Source organism: Anas platyrhynchos, chromosome 7, assembly GCF_047663525.1.
Source record: "Anas platyrhynchos isolate ZD024472 breed Pekin duck chromosome 7, IASCAAS_PekinDuck_T2T, whole genome shotgun sequence".
Taxonomy (NCBI): domain Eukaryota; kingdom Metazoa; phylum Chordata; class Aves; order Anseriformes; family Anatidae; genus Anas; species Anas platyrhynchos.
The window spans coordinates 9808628-9829097 of NC_092593.1; the positions used below are offsets into that span (position 1 = coordinate 9808628).

At 35.7% G+C, this 20470-nt stretch overlaps 1 protein-coding gene across 1 annotated transcript in view; it reads right to left on the reverse strand.

The window, feature by feature from the left end:
• The window catches only part of DPP10 (dipeptidyl peptidase like 10), a 487135-nt gene that overhangs the window by 346286 nt on the left and 120379 nt on the right, over window positions 1-20470 (reverse strand). The window lies entirely within an intron of this gene.

The following is a 20470-nucleotide window of genomic DNA, read 5'->3' on the forward strand; positions in this document are numbered from 1 at the left end:
TTCAAAGTAATGATGCATTTCGTTGATACATCAAACAGTTCAGAATAATGATTAATTCATTGATATATGATAAGAACATTGCATGGGTAATATGTTATACTCAATACATTATTGTAATGATATGTCCTTAATGATACTTTGAACATTAATGTCAGCACACCATCAGCTGAAAGGATTAAAACCTAAAATCCTACACTTAAAATAAAGCCATCAAAGAGAGAAGAAAGGGGAAAAGAATGCATCGCCTTAAATATCTTAATATTTGTTATTCAAAAAGAAAACACAGAAGAGAAGTTCTGCATTAAATTTCTACAGCTTGACTTACATTGCAAAGAATTAATAATTCCTTTATATAATGAAACTGTCTCTAGTGTCAATACAGATTATCTAGATTTATTTTTTTTTTTGCCAGTAGTATTTTAAGTGCATGCTTTAAATATTTTCACTGAGCCTTAGGCTACTCAGCTTCTGGTGAGCTTCATCTGCATTTCTTTCATCCAAAGAACAGGAAAGAGAATCACATGGAACCACTATGGGAGAGACATCCAGAACACTAATGAAGAACCACACAGGCATATGGTGGACATAGTTGGACAAGGTGGACAAGTGATTGTCCATAGGTGTCCATAGGTGGACAGGTTTTCTTTTCCTGAGGAAGTAATGGATTCTCAGAGCAGGGAAATGTTTTACCAGCCACAGAAAAAAAGGTGGAAACGATAGCAAGAAATTCATATTCAAACAATCATCGTCAAATTCAAATATATTCCTTCTTTGCTAAGTAGCACACTGCACAAATAGTGCAAATGTTTTACCATATCAAATAGGCTAAATATTTTAAAATAATCTGGTCTGGATAATAGTTCAAGACTCCTCGAGTCTTCATCCTCAAGTCTTTACTTTTTTTTTTTTTTTTTTTTTTTAGGATAAATTGGACTGCAGTATTAAGTTACAGACTGCTAAACTACAAGTAAGTATTCAGAAAGTTAAAAGCAATTGAGCAATTGCCTGGTAACTAAAGCTAAATTTATTGCAGTTCCACTCAAAATTATGGAAAAGCTAGTTTTAGGTTGAATATTATAAAAGTTACAGGATGATAAACAAAGCACAAGCAAACACGCTGGTCATAGAAAGCAGACTTTACAGAACAAAGTTTATATAATGACAGGTAATAAACTTCCACAGCTTAAAAAAAAAAAAAAAAAAAAAAAGGAATCCCATATATGCAATTTTAAGTTTGTTTTTGTTTATTTGTTTGTTCATTTTTTTAACTTTGCAGTTAGGTCCACACAATAAAAACAGCTACCTGTTGATCTTTTTAAAAAGGTTTACTAAATGATTAGTAAATTTAAGACCGATGCCATCCCACACAATAATATTTTTTTCCCTTAATGCTCACGACATGGGACAAACCGCAGGCTTATCTCTCCAAATTCATGGCAGAAGACGTCAACTACTGTGTCAGCGAACTCCAGCAGCTACTAAAGAGGATAAACCCGCAAACTTCTCTAATTCTTGCCTCTTTATTTATCTGAAAGAAATTCAGTTTCCTGTCATGCAATAGCTTTCTGAAAGGAAATTAAAACTGCATCATGTGTTTGCAGAGCTAAGTAAACAAGTCAGAGGGACTCCAACTTAGTGTAACGATGTGGGGCTCCTGCACATGAAGGACCACACTCCAGGCTACACCACTTGAGGTACCAGCTGATGGGGAAAATTATATCTGGAAAGCGACCCTGCCACTCCGCAGCTGAATGAGTATGTCAAATAACTATGGCTTTTGAGGAGCTACAAGACTTCAAAGGATTTGAAAATGTGTGAAATTCTGGTCCCTGTGATAGAGGAGATGAAGAATACATTTTAAAAACACAGTGTTTTTAAACTCTATAGAAAGGAGAGCTATTTTTAAAAAGGATGTAAGAGGCCTTTAGGACACAAGTAGAAACCATTATGCCCAGCAAAGCTCAATTCCTTCTGTTCTGCACTATGAACATCTCTAATGATTTTCTGAATGACCCCTTTGTTTGTCTGCGCAATCTTGCTGGCTAGAAACTAGTCCATTTGTAACTTTTAAAATATAATTTATATAAATGCCTCATTATCCTATTATCTGCATTAGACTGGAAACACTAACTTGAAAAGGCATTACCTGTAGCATTTAAGATATCATAAATTAACTGAGTTCTCCTAAGCCAGCTATATTTTGCAGCCTCCTAATACACATCACTATTCTCCTTTTAAAAATCTGGGATCAATATAACTACCACTCTTTCAATTTTTCAACTGCTACAAGATATTTTTGTAATATAGTGATATATTCTAAAGTGAACTACTACCACAGACTGCTATAATTAAACCTATGATCTTCCTTTTCAGGAAGATTATACTTTTCAATTATACTTGCTTTGTTTAAGTAGATCTCCCTTTGTGAGCTTTCAAAAGAAATTTCCTGTTATTTGTTCTATGTTAAATTTTATTTTTTTTAATTACTTGTTTTTCAGTGTATGGTCTTAGGTAATAACAGAATTAGAATGATTTCACGAGGTTATTAGAATGCTTACAATATTTAAGTTTAGATTCCTGTCCTTTCCATCACTTCATATAGAAGTAACATATACTATATGAGATACTATCTCATGTGACGTGATTTTTCCTTGAAAAGGTAGAGTCTGTTACTGAAAAAAAAATATGTACTGGTATTAAAAGTAGTTGCAAAAGTTAGTCAGTTTGTGCAATCTTCTGAAACATTGAGATGAAACAGTTTCTTATCAAACTCGAAGCTCTGTAGTTCTAACAAGATGGCAATAGCAATGAGGACAGAAGGCAAAATCAGTATCTACATGTACATAACACTGTTCTTGACCTACAAAATTGCTTTATTTCTTGAGTGCAGCTACTGAATGAGCAAAACATCCTTTTCTCTGAATCACCCAGAACCATCCATTTCTTTGATTTCTCTGATTCACATGTTTATACATAAAGTATTGGCAAATACTTAAATGTATATATTGCTAATGCATAAAATATTCATTTCAGTGTATATGTAAATGCTGGTGCATACACACACACGTTATATATACACATAAATTACATATTTTATATGTAAGTACCTGCCAATAGCTATTTTCTCCAAACAAGTAATTCCTTTGGCTGATTACAGTGCCTGCTTGTGGCTAGACTATACTGATGTGGTGTATTTGGAGGACACAGCTGCACTTGTGAGAAAACTCATTAACTTCAATTGCTCTGCAAATTTCACAACACAGCTCTAGTCTGCAACCTAATTAATGATAAAAAAAAAAAAAAAAAAAAAAAAAAAAAAAAAAGCTATCCTTTTATAAATTAACTCTAAATTTAGAGAGACAGAGAAAATAAACGATATCCAACATAAAAACTCATATTTGTCTTGATGGTCTCCAGTATCACTTTATTTAGTTACACTGGTGTTCTTGTCTCACTTGACTGATCTCACAGTAGACAAATAAATAATTTTTGTACACTGAACAACACTGGATATTCTAAAATAAAACTGAAATGACTACTTGTTGCGATTAAGCATAAAATGCTAACTGTGGCTGGCTTTTATTTTTTCCCACGATTTAGGTGAATGCATCCAATCAATGCAGCTATGTAAATTTTTTTCCATCTTTAATTGACTTAGGTGCAGTCTCTGCACATTTACAGCCATTTCTACACACACTCCACAACTCCACAGTATACTGAAAGCTTTGGGGATATTTATTTAGTTTTACACAGGGCAACAGCTACGGACACCCAAGTTTCACATTTATCACACCATGGCCACTTGGAATTTCACTCAGACATCAAGGATTGAATATAAATCTTCTTCTACAAATGCCAGTATCAGTCACTTGAAATAAAGAGAATTTCCATGAGAAAACATGGCAACCATTGCCAGGTAGGTAGTTTCAGTTCTGCACAAGAAAGAGACCAAAGTAAACATTCATGGAGCAGCTGCCTTAAAACTCCTCACCTAGTTTGCCTCCTCCACTGTTGTGTGACTGCTCAAAAAGCTGCACTGGGTAATTAAAAGTTTAACGAGGATATTAACAAGGGTGTTTAACAAGGATATTAAGACAGAGCATTTTGGATGAAAAATGACCATGTATTTCCAATTCACTTCTATTCTCTTGACTTAATTCTTCATGGGCTCCTAGGAAGCAGAATAGGCTGGCACTGCTCAGTCCTGCTCCATACCCAGCTCCTGTTGCAGCAGCTGCAAGCAGGCAACAATGAAGCTCCTCCAGGTAAGAACACGGATGCCAAAAAAAAAAAAAAGAGGTTTTGGGACCTTCCTACCATGATTTTCTATTTCTCTATACTGGCAAACTGACTTTAAAGGCTATGCAATGTTATGCAACTATAGAGCATCCCTTTGGTGGACATGCACTGTATCTGATGGGGCATGAGAAAGCTCCAGGAAAGTTTATTTTGAGCTAAAGAGAAATGATTTATTCCATCTTCACTAGGTCAAAAAATGAGCTCCAGTTCCTACAATGTCAAAGTTCTAAGCTATTGTGGTTTAATCTGGTACAACCCCAGCCTCCTCACTGGCAGGGCAGCATGAGAAGCTGAACAGTCCTTGCCTCGGTGTTGCACTGCAGCAACTGAAACATTGCTGTGTTATACCACACACCATTAATAATCACCATTATTCTCATCCTAAATCCAAAACACAGCACCATACCAGCTGCAAGGGGTCCTAGCTGAAATCAGGACAAAAACTTGTAGAATGATAGAATGGTTTGGGTTGGAAAGGACTTTAAAGATCATCTCCTTCCAACCCACTAGACGAGGTTACCCAAAGCCCCATATACATGTAGGTTTCTGACTATATTCTAGATTTTCTGCTTTTTATAACAAAAGGAAAAATTCTAAAGCAATATAAATCATCAGATCTCAACAAGTGCACAAAAAATACTTTTAACTACAGCTGTTGTTCAAGGAATGCTATCTCTATGTCCTTAAGGGCTGAGCTTCAAATTACTATTTATGAATTAATGAAGACTTGATTGTAATATTCCCACTAAGTGTGCATCTCTCTCTGCTTCATCAAAATTTAACAGAAATCCATAAATTAGGTCTTTGATATTTTTATCAAACTCTGTTCCCATCATTTGTCACCAGCAGGGCTACAGCTACAGCACTCTGAATACCTAAATACTCTGAATCAAAGCAATCTTCTGCCTTAGTATTTACAAGCACTATATTAAATGCTTTGAAACTCACATGGACATCTGGTCCCAAAAGTGACAAACAGGCCTCTGTTTTTTTAGGTTTCTCTGCTTTGGATTTGCATTCTTGGAGGAAAAAAGACAAAGGAATGCAAACACTCATAAGTGAAAATTAAAAAAATAAATAAATCTGCCTTTAAAACAGGTAAAAACAAGAGGGTTAAATGAGTAGACAGATTTCTTCCTAAGCCTCTCTATTCTCCCAGATTCTGTTTTAATTTTAAGGATCTTCAGGAAGGCATCAAAAGGAGATGAGGCTCTGACATGCTTCAACAAATCCTTTAAGTGTTATCACAGTATCTGAAAGACTAAGACCACAAAGAAAGAAGCTAGTGAAACTCGGGACACTTCACAAACCATAGGCTGCTGCCATTAAGAAGAGATGTGTTGCTGCATATTGCAGAGCTATTATGCTCCTTTTATGGAGTCGTGTTCTATTCTGTTTCTTCATATAGCTATATATTTTGTGCAGGAGAGCACCCAGGATATTTTTCAGTGAGAATTTTTAATTTGAGAAAATAATGGGAAAAAATTCAATCAATCAATGCCTGGGTATTTAAGTAGGCACAAAAAACATTCAGTGTATATGAAAATCCTATAATAACTTGGAAAACCCTCATTAGAGAAGCACAGCTCTTCCACGGAGATGATTATATTGGACTTCTCACTTTACAGTCAGAAAAATGAATTGATCAGGAGATTAGCAGTTAAGTTCACGTAGTAAGCCACTATCCAAACTAGAGGGAATATCCAGGAGGGCTGATTTCAGTAGAGAAGTCCAACCCGATCATGGCAAATAGGCATTCACATTATGCATGGCATCGCACATCGTTTCTGTTACAGATCCCAATCAAACTGAAGTGTATTAAAAACAGAACATAGTAAACTTGAGATGTTCATTACATAAACACCCCATTGGATTTTAATGCCACCTAACCCTCAGGATGGAGGCCACTTATTTTCTTTTCATTAAATTCCAATCCCTGACTGGAATCAAGCTTTCTGGAAAGCAACTTGAAAACATAACCTCTAGCAGTAGGGGCAGGGGAACGCACATTTCATAAACTTACACATCCATATCAGAATATCATTATTGATGGGACCAGAAAACATTTCAGGACAAAGACTTCTGCAGAACACAGTGTTGTGACACTTCTTTTTCAGAATTACATCACGGGAAGAAAAGACTGGTGGCTTCTGTTTTTGTTTTGTTTGTGGTTTTGTTGTTGTTGTTGTTTGTTTTGTTTTTAATGCAATGTCACAAGGTAGCAATGAATTATCCCAATAGCAAAGATGATTTTCCATACCACATCAGATTCACAGACATGCTACACTGATTTACAACCAAGAGGAGTGCCAAAAGGAACTGAAACAAACAAAAGAAGAAAACTGAACTTTAAACTAAATTACAATCACTAACAGAATTTCAGTTTTCCCTTCAAAACTATTTTCAGTTGTCTTTCCTCAAACTAGAAAAAGTCAAGGTCCTTCAACAGACTCAGCTAGAATTAAAAAAGCATATGATTAAACCCAACTGTGAAGTATGGCAATACAGTTAGGTTATATTACAGTTCTGCAAATAGTTTGCATTCCTACTGACTTTACAGAGCCTGAATTTCAATTACACAGGAGGAAACTGCAAGAACATTCCCCATTAAGTCATCCTTTTTGGAACACCTTTACTAAAACGCCAGAAGAAGCTCAACAATTCAATCTCACTGGAAGCTGGAGTTTCTGCCTTTGTGAAATGTTCTCCTCACCCAGAAAATGTGTGTGATTTGAACCAGAACTGGGGGAATCATTTTTAGTTATTTTTAAGCTGCTTTTGATAGAAAATGGGTGTAAGATTAGCATCCTGCACTGCCGCTTGGAACACCAGAAATGATAACTTGTCAGATACTTACGCCGAACAAAAGGATACATTGATTTTTTTCACAAAAGTTACTAGATGGAAAATTCATGCAGAGATTTCAAAAATTCATCACAGGTCAGGCAGCAGTATTAGACATATAAATTCCTATACAACCTGACTAATTTGCTATGGGTCAGTAGCAAGAGCGGGAACATCGCTATGCATTAGATAACTTGGCAAATGCGCCATTTTTTAAAAACTTACTTTGCATACTCAGGGTAGCTTATTTCTAACATTCCTGCAGAAAGAGAGTGGTTTTCAGTAATTACCATCTTACCATCTCTTTTTTTTTTTTTTCTTTTCCTTTTTGTGCCTCTTATTTTCCACTTAAACCAAGTTGCCTTCCTTTCCACTGAAGTGGCACCAAATGCAATATTAAAAGTTACATCTCCAGAGCTGACATCAAGTAATTATTTAATGAAGTACAAACCGTGTTTCCTAAATTCAAACAGAATGCACCTACTGCTGGATAGATAAGTAATTCAGGAGAAATAGAAGCCTTACTCTCTTCAACACTATGTAACATTTATAGGGCTTTACTCTCTTCAGTATTACCTAATATTTTCTACCATTTGCTACAGTCCCTCTCCATCCCTCCAGATTTTACTGGGGTTAGTTTCATAGCAGACAATAAGATTCAATTAAAAAAAAAAAACAGAGAGAGAGATTGAAAGTAAATAGCAAATTAGTACTGAAACGTAAGACTTCTATACCTAACTCCCATGAGAGGTTTTACAGCTCTGGGTGAAGATTTTTTCATGAAAACCTAACTCTGACAGAACAATGGTGGGGAGGATCTGTCCGCTTTGCACAGACTTTTATATTTTGACTGGAAAATTTTGTCTATTGGAAAATAAACAGCTATAGATGTCAGATAAGTAGTTTCCATGAGAGCTGTCATAGAAAAAAAATGTAAAAAATAAAAAAAAAAAAAATCCCAATATTTTTCAATAATCTTTCCTTACTTTTGCACAATTTTACATATTTTTTTGTTGTTAAAATTTGGAACCCCACTCCTACTGAAATCAATGACAACCAAAGACGCTTATCAATTCCAGAGGAAAGGAAACAGTGGAAGCAAATCTCCAGAGGCAGGTAAGGATCATCTAATAAGATATTCAGGTATCAAAAGTTGCTCCCAAGACTCTTCATTTCACCATACCTCAGTCCTTGGAAATCCTCTTATCTGAGGTAATTTAGACAAAAGAAAAAGGGGACCTATTCCTACAGATTTTGTCCTTGAAATGTTTCAAGGGATGGTATATCTAGGAAGAGGTAAGAAATCAGCACAGAATAACTATGAATTAAAGTCACAAGCCTTAATAGGAAAATTAAAATCCTAATGCAAGTATCCCATGTTCTCCAAGGTCAGACACTGTTGATTTTCTCACTGACCCATACTGACACAGCCTGAGCATTTCAGTGTTCATACAGCACCAGGTGCATGTAACTATTAGTGCAACCACCCATGTCTGTAAGTAGCACAGAAAAAAATAATAAATGATTGAATTGGTTGGTGAATTTGGAAGCACATCCCTGAACTAGGTAACACTGGAAAAATGATAACCATTATGCACTCACACGGACCTCAACACCCACAAAGAAACACATTCTATGACCATAAAGTTAACACCCAATTTGCAAAGATCTCCAGTTAACTAACGTTTCCACAGACAGCACTACAAGTTGAAGACAGGCAGGTAGGGTTGCAGCCACGCTGGCTGATGGCCACAGCTTCAGTCCCTGAACACACAGAGCACCACCTCCCTCTCCCACCGCAGCATTAACCCAGTCTTTACCTCCTAGCAGCCGCTGATATTTTTCACAGAATTTATAGGGATCGAATGTCATCAAGACTTTGTCAAATTCAGCTGAAATTATATGACAGGTTTAAAAGCTTAGGGATTACAGGACACTGACTACAACCATACATGTCTTAGCTCATTTGAAAACCATGCTGGGATACTGCAGAAACTTAAGAGTTTTAGAGAGAAACAACAGGACAGACAACGTGACATTTTCTCTGGTATGAGTCCAGGATTGGGTACACTGATGTTACTGTTGGATAAATCAGAAGACCTACAACCTCCTTCTGGGACATGGCAACTCTAGCACACAGAATGGCATCAGCTGAAGGGATTGAAGGAGAAGGAAGGGTTTGAAATAGGAAGAGGCTTCATTTTCTCTTAATGTCATCTGATTTCAGTCTGAAAGGCAATGATCATTCAGTCAGTTTTTAAAGATGTGGCATATGGCAGGATCTGGATTTGTATAATTGAACTAAGAAAACAGGAAAAAAAAAACTGATTGTATGTGAATATTATCGTCACTGGGAAGAAGAGAGCTCAAATAATTTAATTAAAATAATGAAACAAGATAAAATTGATCCATTTAAATGTTTTAAACATTTGTAAACTACGAGATCCAGAGGGTCTACGTGCAAATAAATACATTACCACCATCATTAAAGCATAAGAGAGCAATGAATTTAAACTGAAAAGGCTTCTAAAACAAACTTCCCATACAGCTTCTTTTTAAAAAGTTAAAGAATCCAGAGGTGAAATAGACAATAAGAAGCAACACAATCAACACAGGAACAGCATAAAGGACATAGCATCCTTCTTGGCATTGAAGTTTTCTAGAAGATATAACATCATTCCAAAAAATTTATCAAGACATGCCATTAGCCCAATTTTAGAGCTTCCTCTGATAAATTACTTGAAGTGGCATTCAGTATTTTAGTGACTTTTTATTTCTCTAACATAATTTCCTCTTCCATTAAGTAGCATTATGATTTTGTTCTTTGATGAAATCTTGTGCCTCAATGTTTTTGGAGAACGCATATGCACAGAATAACTAATATTTTTTATATTTCTTTTAATCTTCCAGAGTTTTCCCTCCTGACTTTTAAAATTATGAAAGGCACTCAAAAAGCAGAAGTCCTGTTTCTATCAGGAACTTGGGGCTGACAATTAAAACCAAGCGTGTGAGAGGAATTCTCTGAAAATGGGAAATGTGCTACACTTTTCAGAGGAATACAGTTCCTTCACATTAGGTGCCTATTACATAAGTCGCAACAGTTATATAAATCAGAGCATGCTGTAAGCCTGAAAATGAAAAAGCAGGTTTAAAACAAGTTTCATAAAATTTGAAATACCAGAACACTGTGTATATGGCAAAGAATGGTATTTGTTCCGCATTTGTGTTTGCTACCTAACATATAGCTAATAAAATGCACTATGAATAGCTTCCAACAAGGAAAGTTATGAAAATAATATATGGAAGAGATTGAAAAATTCTGGAGATCTTTGCAATAAATGAGGGTGTTTGTTTTCAACAGCAGATGTTTTGAACCCACTGCACATCAAAATGCCAGTAATTATGATTTAATAGAATACAACTTAAGAATTGTTTTTCTCTCTTCTTACCTCTCTTTTCCCAAGTATTTTACCCTAATTAAAGAACTTATAAATCCTCTTCAAGAGAGGAAAGGAGAAGAGAAGAGAAGAGAAGAGAAGAGAAGAGAAGAGAAGAGAAGAGAAGAGAAGAGAAGAGAAGAGAAGAGAAGAGAAGAGAAGAGAAGAGAAGAGAAGAGAAGAGAAGAGAAGAGAAGAGAAGAGAAGAGAAGAGAAGAGAAGAGAAGAGAAGAGAAGAGAAGAGAAGAGAAGAGAAGAGAAGAGAAGAGAAGAGAAGAGAAGAGAAGAGAAGAGAAGAGAAGAGAAGAGAAGAGAAGAGAAGAGAAGAGAAGAGAAGAGAAGAGAAGAGAAGAGAAGAGAAGAGAAGAGAAGAGAGAGAAAGAGAAAAGAGAAGTAGCTCCTCACTTGTGAAGGCTGGAGAGGAACAGATAAGATCTCCTAAGACACCAAACTTTCATATCAGTAATTTATAGTAATCACAATTCAAATTGTCTGATGTGTGGAATATGTACATTTTCTAGTAGGTTCTATCAAGCAAATTATTTTTTTAGAAACATTAACTGTATTTTCCCTTAATCTTAAATAAACTCTTATATGTTTGTTAGAACATCTCCTTCATACCAAAGAAAGTGATTGTGCATATTCAAGATTTCTACACTCACCTTACTACTAAAAGCTATCTAAACCAAATTTACCAAACTACTTAAAATATATGTATATATAATTTTGAATTTTTTCAAAAACAAACAAGAAAAGCCCAATGCACATGCAAACAAAGCAAGATTCTTTAAATGTTCCCTCAACCTTCATGGTAAATCAAAGAGATTCATTCTGGTACAACTTATGCAATTTGACTGGCACAATAAAATGATTTTGCAAGTGAAAACAGCTTTTTGTTTAACAAAATGGAAAGTTGCCTCATCAAAATGAGGAGAAAGAAATGAAGGTCAGAGCAGTGATTCATCTTCCTAAGGCAGAGTCACATCGAAGAGACCTTGAAAAAGTCAAGTAGTTACTTATGGGCATTTGAAAGAGAAAAAAAAAATCATATAAATGAAAATTGTCTGAAAATAAGCACCAATTGTCTGTCTGTTCTTGGAGCTATTTTGCCTTCTGCAGTGTATCACTAAGATGGGTGATTATAGCAAATTATTGTAAAAGACAATCTTCTAGGGAAGTTTCGAGAGAGAGATTGATTGGTTAGTAAGTGTACAAAAGATGCGGAAAACACAGAAAATGAATAGCAATAAAGAGAGGGAATACATTAAAAAAAAAAAAAAAAAAAAAAGAATAAACGGAAGGCAGACAAAGCTCCTAAAGTTTCTTTTGTTTAACATTAATCCTAAGAAGTGGAGGAAACTGTAAGATATCCTTCTTACCACAGGAATATATTTTTGTTTTGTAATTACAAGTAAAAAGCCTCTCTCCCCCTCTTCTCTGACTTGGTCTCTGCAAACAAGAGTTCTGAACATAACTTCCAGTGGAAATTAATGGAAAGAGTCCCAGTGATGACAGGAAAAGTTCTTGTGCATCCATCAGTGGGGTTGATTCTTTTTCAAATCATTTCAAACGTTGTGTCCATAAAACCCATGGAAATAAAAGACATAGGTGTGTAATGAGAATTGTCATCTACGTTCAGACTACAGTGGCACCAAATAGTAATTAACTGCAGGATGATCTGATCTCACAAAGTTGGGTCACAGCATCTATGTTGGACATGATGCATTACATGTACTGTGTAGGGAGGGGAAATGGGACCTTGTTAGGACTGGATCCTATATATAGAATATATATATACATATATATATATATATATATATGTTATAGAATACATTTAATCAGGAACTATTATAGAATATAGCAAGGAAGTCAACTTTTGTATAGTTAGTTACAGAAAGGCAACTAGTTTATGCAGTGCAATAATAAATAAACTGGAAGGATGACTATATGCATAATACATTTGAACACAATTGCGTTCAACATATACCGTGTCAATTCTCCAGACAAGACTTCCATACCAAAGTTGTTTTCTGATACAAGTCTACTTAAATTTTGATTATATTAATTGTATGTATTATGGCACAGCCTAAACACATACTTAAATGAGCCAGAATACAAGAAAACATTGCACACAAGGGCTTCCAAGGTAGGAAAGGAAAGATGCAAAGCACAAGGGGAAGAAAAAGCCTAGAGGTTGTCTTTTCAAAAGTCACTCAGCAATGGAAGTGAAAGGAGATGGTTCTCCATAAATATTTTTATTAATTGTGAGGTAAAGTTAAAAGTTGTTACAAGCTTTTTAAGTGATGAGAGTGCAGTACTTCTAGGATTTAAGAATTTTGATTGAGTCAACTTCATTGATAAGCATTATTGTGTACACAGCAGATAACTTCTGCTCATAGTCTATCCATATTTCAAAACCAGTCTCTCCTTAGCCATAACTGATTCTTCTTTGCAAAGCATGTTGCAATCACATAATGCTATCATTCTTTCTTCAGCTTCAAAGTAAATACAAGAGTTCATGAAATTATTTTATGTAAAGTAAACAAGCTGGAGTAAGTTGAACAAAACAGTAGGAGAAAGCATACCTAAAGCACTCTTAATGCATGCCGGAGAACAAGCATTTGCAAAGCATATAATATCAGTCTGCCGTGGCATCAGAAAGTGAAATAATTCACTCTCATGATGAACCTTCAAATGAAAACTCTGTAAAAGAGTATAAAATCAAATAATTGTTTCTAAAGTTTTAATACTTATATCTCATTCAGCCACAAATGCAGTATAGATAACATTGTAACATTATTTCTGTATCCCTTTGAAATGTAATGGCTGGCACGATCTCACATTCATCATACCTTTTGCTGTTATTACAGCAGTGAGAAAGACCACGAGATTGCTATCTCCGGATCATAATGAGAACTGGGGAAAATTATTTCTTTTTCCACCTGTTATCACCTTTATCACAGCAGAGATTAATTCCGTGTCATCTGGGAACATGTATAGCTATGCTGCCTTACAAAATGTTACCTATGCAACACTACAATGACTTTTCAATATTCTGGTACATGTCGTTCCTTCAAAGCTCTCTCTTTATAACATATTCCTTGATAAGGCTACTTCCCTTTTAGATACCAATTAATGAATATGAAGGCTGAGTAACAGCCCTGTAAAGCAATGAAAAGGCTGACAGTTGATGTCAAAATGAGGGTGGAGTGTATTCTGAATGTCTGCCTAACCTACACATTCCCTATTGGATAATAAAGCAGTCAAAAAAGAGAACAGTGGAATGGCTACTCAATCAAATTATAGTATGTAGAAAAGGTCAAAGCAGTAGAGCACAATGATATAATTCAGATTATACAAGACATTAAAATTCTGATATGACACTCTTTGGAAAAAATACTATAACAAGGACAGAAAATGGTAGGACATCAATCTATTCCCATAACAACATTTTTACCCTAACTAGAAAATGTACAATTGCAGCCTTTGTTAAGTCCTTGCTAATACTGGTTACATGGCTTAATTTTGGATACTACGCATTGAGGCTCTGCCAAGAATTCTTGGAATTGGGTGAAGCTGAATTACACAACTTGTGTGTCTAAGGAGCTACAGAATTCCGTTGTATTGGAGCCTTCTGTTTGGTAAGCAACGGGATGTGCCCTGCACAAGCCTGAACAGATACACATATGTGTTTAAAATAGTTACAGCTGACATGCAAGTGAGCACACTTGAATATATAAAATTATGTTAATTATTATCTCTGTAGGACCCAAACTCCTTAGTCCAATTAAGGGTCCTTTCACATATAGTAAAAGCAAGAGAAGATATGGTCACCTTCACAGATCTAATGAAAAACATGACTCATGATGGGGAGTAGAGCAGATGGCAGCAGCAACTGTAAACACAATGTAAAAGCAAGGTCTCAACAGCTAGTGAGGAGCCCAAACAAAAGTAGAAAGAAATCAGCAGGAAGATTCTCCCTGCTTGAGTGGGCATCACGTCAAGTCTTTGATCACTCCAATTATTTCCATACCATTTATATCTTTTAGTCTTCTAACTCAATGAATAATATCAACCTCACCAAACTGTGTCTCGCCCTAGCCATTACCATTCAGCACATTTCTTGTGTCACCACAGAAAAATGCTTTTGGACACAATTAGAGAAAAACATTTTTTTGCTGTGAAAAAGACATTTTCAGGAGCAGCACAGATCGTAAATCCACTTTGAGACAAACATGGTAAATATTTTGTATAAGATCATGTGTTTAAAAGGTTGAACAGAAGGAAACAGTTTAAATAGTAAACTCACCTAAAATACTTTGACTTTCAGTACAGGTAAAATTCTTGCAATAGCTATCTGGGGAATACTTTAAGTCCAGCTTTTCAATAACATTAAACCTTGAACCTTTATCTTTTACAAAGCAGTAGCATTAAGGCTGGTTATAAAATATTAAGTCAGAAAGAACATAGGCTAGGAAGGGACTTCTCTTTTCTGCCAGTGTGACAATCCTAATATAAACATAGATTCTATATTCCTTTCTCTTTGGTGATTAAAGGTGCACATGTAGAAAATATACTTCCCAAGCACTTGAAGTTTGTGCTCTTATCATGAAAATTTCCCTATAGGGAAACAAAATTCATGAATATAACCATAAAGAATATTGTGTTTGATGATGTAACATGCCAGCTTTATCATTTCTTTCCTGTTTGTAAAGTCACAGCAGGTGAGATGGTTATCTGTGTGTTTTGCAGCCAAATCTCACACAAGCAAGATTTCTTGTTTCAGGTTTTCTGCTTAGCCCATGACTGAGATTTATTTGTCCTTATTTCTTGACATCTGCTTTTGTACTTCAGAGTCAAACGAGCCTGCATCATAGCTCAAATGTTTAGGAGGTCGACTTCAAAGACAGACTCTGCTGGACACTGAACTATGATTTAGCCTCTACAAAGATGAAATGATATAGCATATAATTATGTTTTCAAGCTAAATATTTAAAGAACTTCTCAAATTTTCCCAGTTGTTAAACATTTAAAACCTGCTTGCTTCTGTAAAACATGCTAAGAGACGGGGAACCTTTATTATAAAAATATCCAATAAATGTAATTTGTTGCACTCTTTCAGCTTACATTCCAAGTTATTAACAGTATCAGCTGCAGAGCATACTCCAGGAACTCAGGTCAGAGTACCAAAGAAATTAAATAAAGAATAACCCGACCTAACAAATGTTTAAATAAAAAATCACAGGAAAATTTAGATTGAAAGGGACCTCTGGAGGTCACCTAGTGCAACCTCCTCCTCGAAGCAGGTCTAACTTCATAGGTAGATGTGATTGCTGGGGACCTGAATGTAATATACATGTACACTGGTAGTACCCAGGAATTTACTTTCAGGTGAATATTAGGCTATGGTCTTACTATTTATTTTAAGTTCTCTCTGTCCCAATGGATCTTTCATGTTTTTTAGATGGCAAGTCAACTTCAAAAGCTGCCTTAGCTGGTTATAAAAATGCTGGTCAGAGTCTGGTTCCTGTTTAGCATAACAGAGGCTGAAGCTTGTTTAATACGCCCTTTGGCAATTATAAAACCCATTATTAAGAATAAGGATAAAACAATACCATAACAGGTCTCATTATCAGACATCCTATTCTAAAAACAGATCAGCTCACCAAATTTAAAAGCCAACTGATTCATCAACTCATGCACATGCAGTTAGGTAAATAGCATTAAGAACACTATCTGGAAAAAGCAAACTGTGTTTTTACTTCAAAGCAGCTATACATCTCAAGATGATCCCATCAATAAACTCAGAAGCAAGCATGGCTCTCTGTGATTTATTTTCCCACATCCTCCTAAAAAATTAAGGATGTTGGTTAAAATCTCACAGTACAAAACAACACCCCAGAGAACACATAGTCTGCAGTATGTTAACATGGAAGAAAATCCTCATTGAGCTAAGACTTACTCCAACACACATTCAAATGAACAAGAACCAATTTACAACAGGTGCTTAAGATCCTTTTACTTCTACAGGGAAGTCTTGCTCTATCCTTCAAGGGATCTGAAAACTGCCAACTCAGACCTCTGTTTGTAAGATACTGACTCCAGCTCTTCTAGTGCTGAAGAACCACCAAAGTGATTGTGCAGAGATCACACACCTTTGTACACCTGTTATTAAAGGTGCCTAATAAAGTTATAAGCCTTCTTACTAGCTAAATCTCAAAGCAGGAACTACATTGTTCAGGCATGGTCAAGTCTTTTTTCTTCTGCTGTTATTTGTAATGAACAGCATCAAAGCTTCTTTCATCTCTGCCATTTTTCTTTATAGTTTGAAGCCAGAACTATACTGGAATAATATAACTGTCACAACATATACTCCTTCCTTTCTGGAAAATTAGAAATCTGGTGCAAAATACATAAGGCTATTGAAGTCAAAAGAGTTATGCCAGGGATAAATTACCCTGGTGATATTTTACAACTGATGTCATTACAGCGCAAGACTTTAGCTTGTCTCTCTGGTTGCAGTGCACTGTTCTTTACAGAGGTAAACTGTGTTCACTGCAAAATGTTTCAGACGGGACTCTCTCTACTGTCTTTTCCTATTCCATTTTAAATGTCTGATACATACGTCTTCAGGGAAAGACCTCTATACCTACAGGGTCTTTGATTCAAAGTTACTGCCATCTTCCTCACTTAGGAAGTATTGAAAACATACAGTTTATTACTGGGAAATCTGTGAGCTGAGGTGTCTCATATTTCCTAACCAATATGCCAGGCAAAAAGCTGCACATAGGGTTTGGTGCCTTTTACCACTAAAAGAAGAGAGAATGACCTTGCACAGTAGAAAAATATACTTATAGCATTAACTAAGCCAAATCTCCTGGGAAGCATGTGGTAGCATCATAATTTCTTTTCTACCACTGGTATTGATATGTTCTGCTGCAGAGAAGGGCAGAAAAAAATAGAAAAGCTGGAATTTTAGAGTGAAAATAAGAAAAGATGAGGACAAGGAATAACATGTACACAATATTATTTAAGATTATATCACAATATAGCAATAAATAATTGTATAGCATTCTGTGCAAATGGTTGATTATGATCAATTTAAGTCTTGAGAAGCCATACTACAACTAAAGATCATAATTCTAAATTTAATGTCTCCAGAGAGATGAAACTGTCAAAGAAGAGATATTCTGTTACTTTATTCTGGTATTTTGAGAAATCACAATACAGGGAAAAGTTAGGTGTTAGGTGGCCACATGACAATAAAATGACTATAATTTTTTGCTCAGTTCTACTAATCTTGCCATATGGAAAGACATAGACCAATTTACAGTGGCCAATACAAGGCAACATCCACTGTACATCATGTTTTATAACAGCTCCTGAAGCACCAGGTTCAAACTACCTCCTATCCTAACATGTTTTAAACAGACCTCTGGGACAAAACACAGCAATTGCACAGAAGCTGTGTTGATATAACAGAGGCTTGGACCCACTGGCCCAGTGGTGCTGCATCTCAAATCTGTTTGTTAGTAATAGACACATGGCATTTGCTGAACAGCCCCAGCTGGATAATGGAATTTTGAGTCCCAAGACACCTCTTCCAAATCCTCCATTCCTTGCATAGGGGATCTTTTATGCTGGAGGCCACTGAAAGGTGACAGAGACAAGTTACAGAGCTCAGAGCAGCAGGAAATGCCTGTGTTCACACTGTCTGGCCTCATCTTTCTGTGCAATTGATTGTGTAGGAAGCCAACATATACACATGAGAGAGCGCGCATGTTCAATATTGAGACACAGGTTTTAACACAAATGCACTTCCACGTTGAATATGAGATTACAAATGGCAGTGAAGGACAGAAAATCAAATCAATACCTGTGGAAAGCCATGGAGAGACATTCAATGATAAGGAGCACCAAGAGCTAAGTTTTCTGCCTGTGCTAAGAGAGCATCCTTGAAATAGAGGCTAACGATGTCATGGGCACCGAGCTTCAGTACAGACTGAAGGACAACACTGTTTACCTGAACTGTAAAATGTTTACCTAAACTGTACAACTGAAACACATATGCTGTGTGCTATTTGGAAACCTCCTTCTCAACAAGTCCAGCAGGACTATTAGACTATGTATGCACTATAAAAGTAAGTCAGATAGCAGCTCCTTGAGATAAAAATGTTAAGCTGGAGACTCAACAGCAGCACAGCAGACCCCAAACCAGTACTAGCAACTGTCCCCAAGAAGCACAAGTTTCATGACTGATATAAATCATGGAGAAAGAAAATCAAATGCTAAAAATAACATTTTTATTTTGTCTTGTCATCTAGTCATTCAATGGAGATAAAGGAAATATCTTTTCCAAGTGCTGGGATCTGGCCAGAGAGCATGTTTAAATGCAGATGACGTTAACTGACTCTTCTCTATTAGCTACTTGCAATTTGGTCTTGGACTAAGCTTTATAAAAAAAGAAAATGGGAAGATTATTACATCTTAGGTCTCTGAAATCTTTCACATTTTGGGACATTCAGCTGATCTTTTTCCATACTCTTTTTAAACAAGCACACCAATCTAACAAAAGGTTATAGAAATAGATATTCAATTGAATTGTCACCCATAAGCATATGAGTTAACTTTCTGAAGGCTTTTGTCACACAAAAAAAAAATAATCAGCATTTAATTTGTTTGTTCTTAATTTTAGATTGTGACCGATTTCCAAGAAAAAAATTGCCTTCAACAATGAAATCCTAAAGATGTTTCATCTCCCTGGCATGGCATCACTGTTCTTGCTGTTACTAATACATCTCTTGTTAGAATAGTGCCTATCAGCCAGGTGACCTACCTGATAATAGAAATAATAAAGCAAGCTTACCAGTGGTCTGTAATTATCTGATGAAATGATGCTTCACTTCACAGATCTCCTGGAAAAATAACAGGTGTCTTTCTGGAGAAGTGTACTCACACAATGCCAGGTGTAAGATTGTGTATGTTGTTCCACGACACCTAAAAACTAAGTCTTTTGGACTCTCGCCCATGGAAAGACAGCTCTAGATCATGAACTGAATCTTAAACATAGGTGAAAACTTTTTATTATTTATAGAACTTTATCATCACCTGGTACTCTCCATTTAACACACCTTACATGAAGTGCCTCAGATCCAACACTTGGAGCCTGTCATGCTCCACCTGTTCTGCGCAGCCCTTTCCCATCTTGCCATGTAATGACTCTTTCAAGGTTACCCCGAGACACATAGACCTCTAAAGAAAGCTATTTAATTATCACACAAAATAATTATTGACAACAGAACCAAAGGAAGGAAAACAACCCCATTTATAGCTTATTTTGTCTGATAAACATGTTAATAAAAAGACATTATATCGAATTTCCTAATTAAGCAAGCACAAGCGGAAAATTCAGTTGTATATTCTAAATACACTAGAAGTCACCATTTTATTTTCTATACCACTTATTGTGCCTCCAATTTGCAAAAGCTGAGCAATCAAAAATCCTTGCATCAGCTTTAATTGCTCACACTTCCAGTGCATAAATGCTTACATAGTAATTCTTCTGATACAGATTTTAAAAGTGTCAGATTTCTCATTTTTTTAAAGCAGTTAACATAGACCTCACAATCATTTTAAGCCATTATCAACACTGCATTGTTCTTTTTTTAACACTTAAAACTTCTTTTATGACATATATCTATGTAATTGCAAAAGAGATCTGCTTTTAGATCTCTAAATCTTTGTTTCATTAACTTGCATCATTCAGAGATGTTGGGTAGAGGGATAAATGTTGTGAAAACATCGAATTTAGTCTCAACAAATTGCATACATTCCTTAACACGTAAAAACAGTATGTATATTTTTTTACCCCATCAACTTTGAAGTATCAG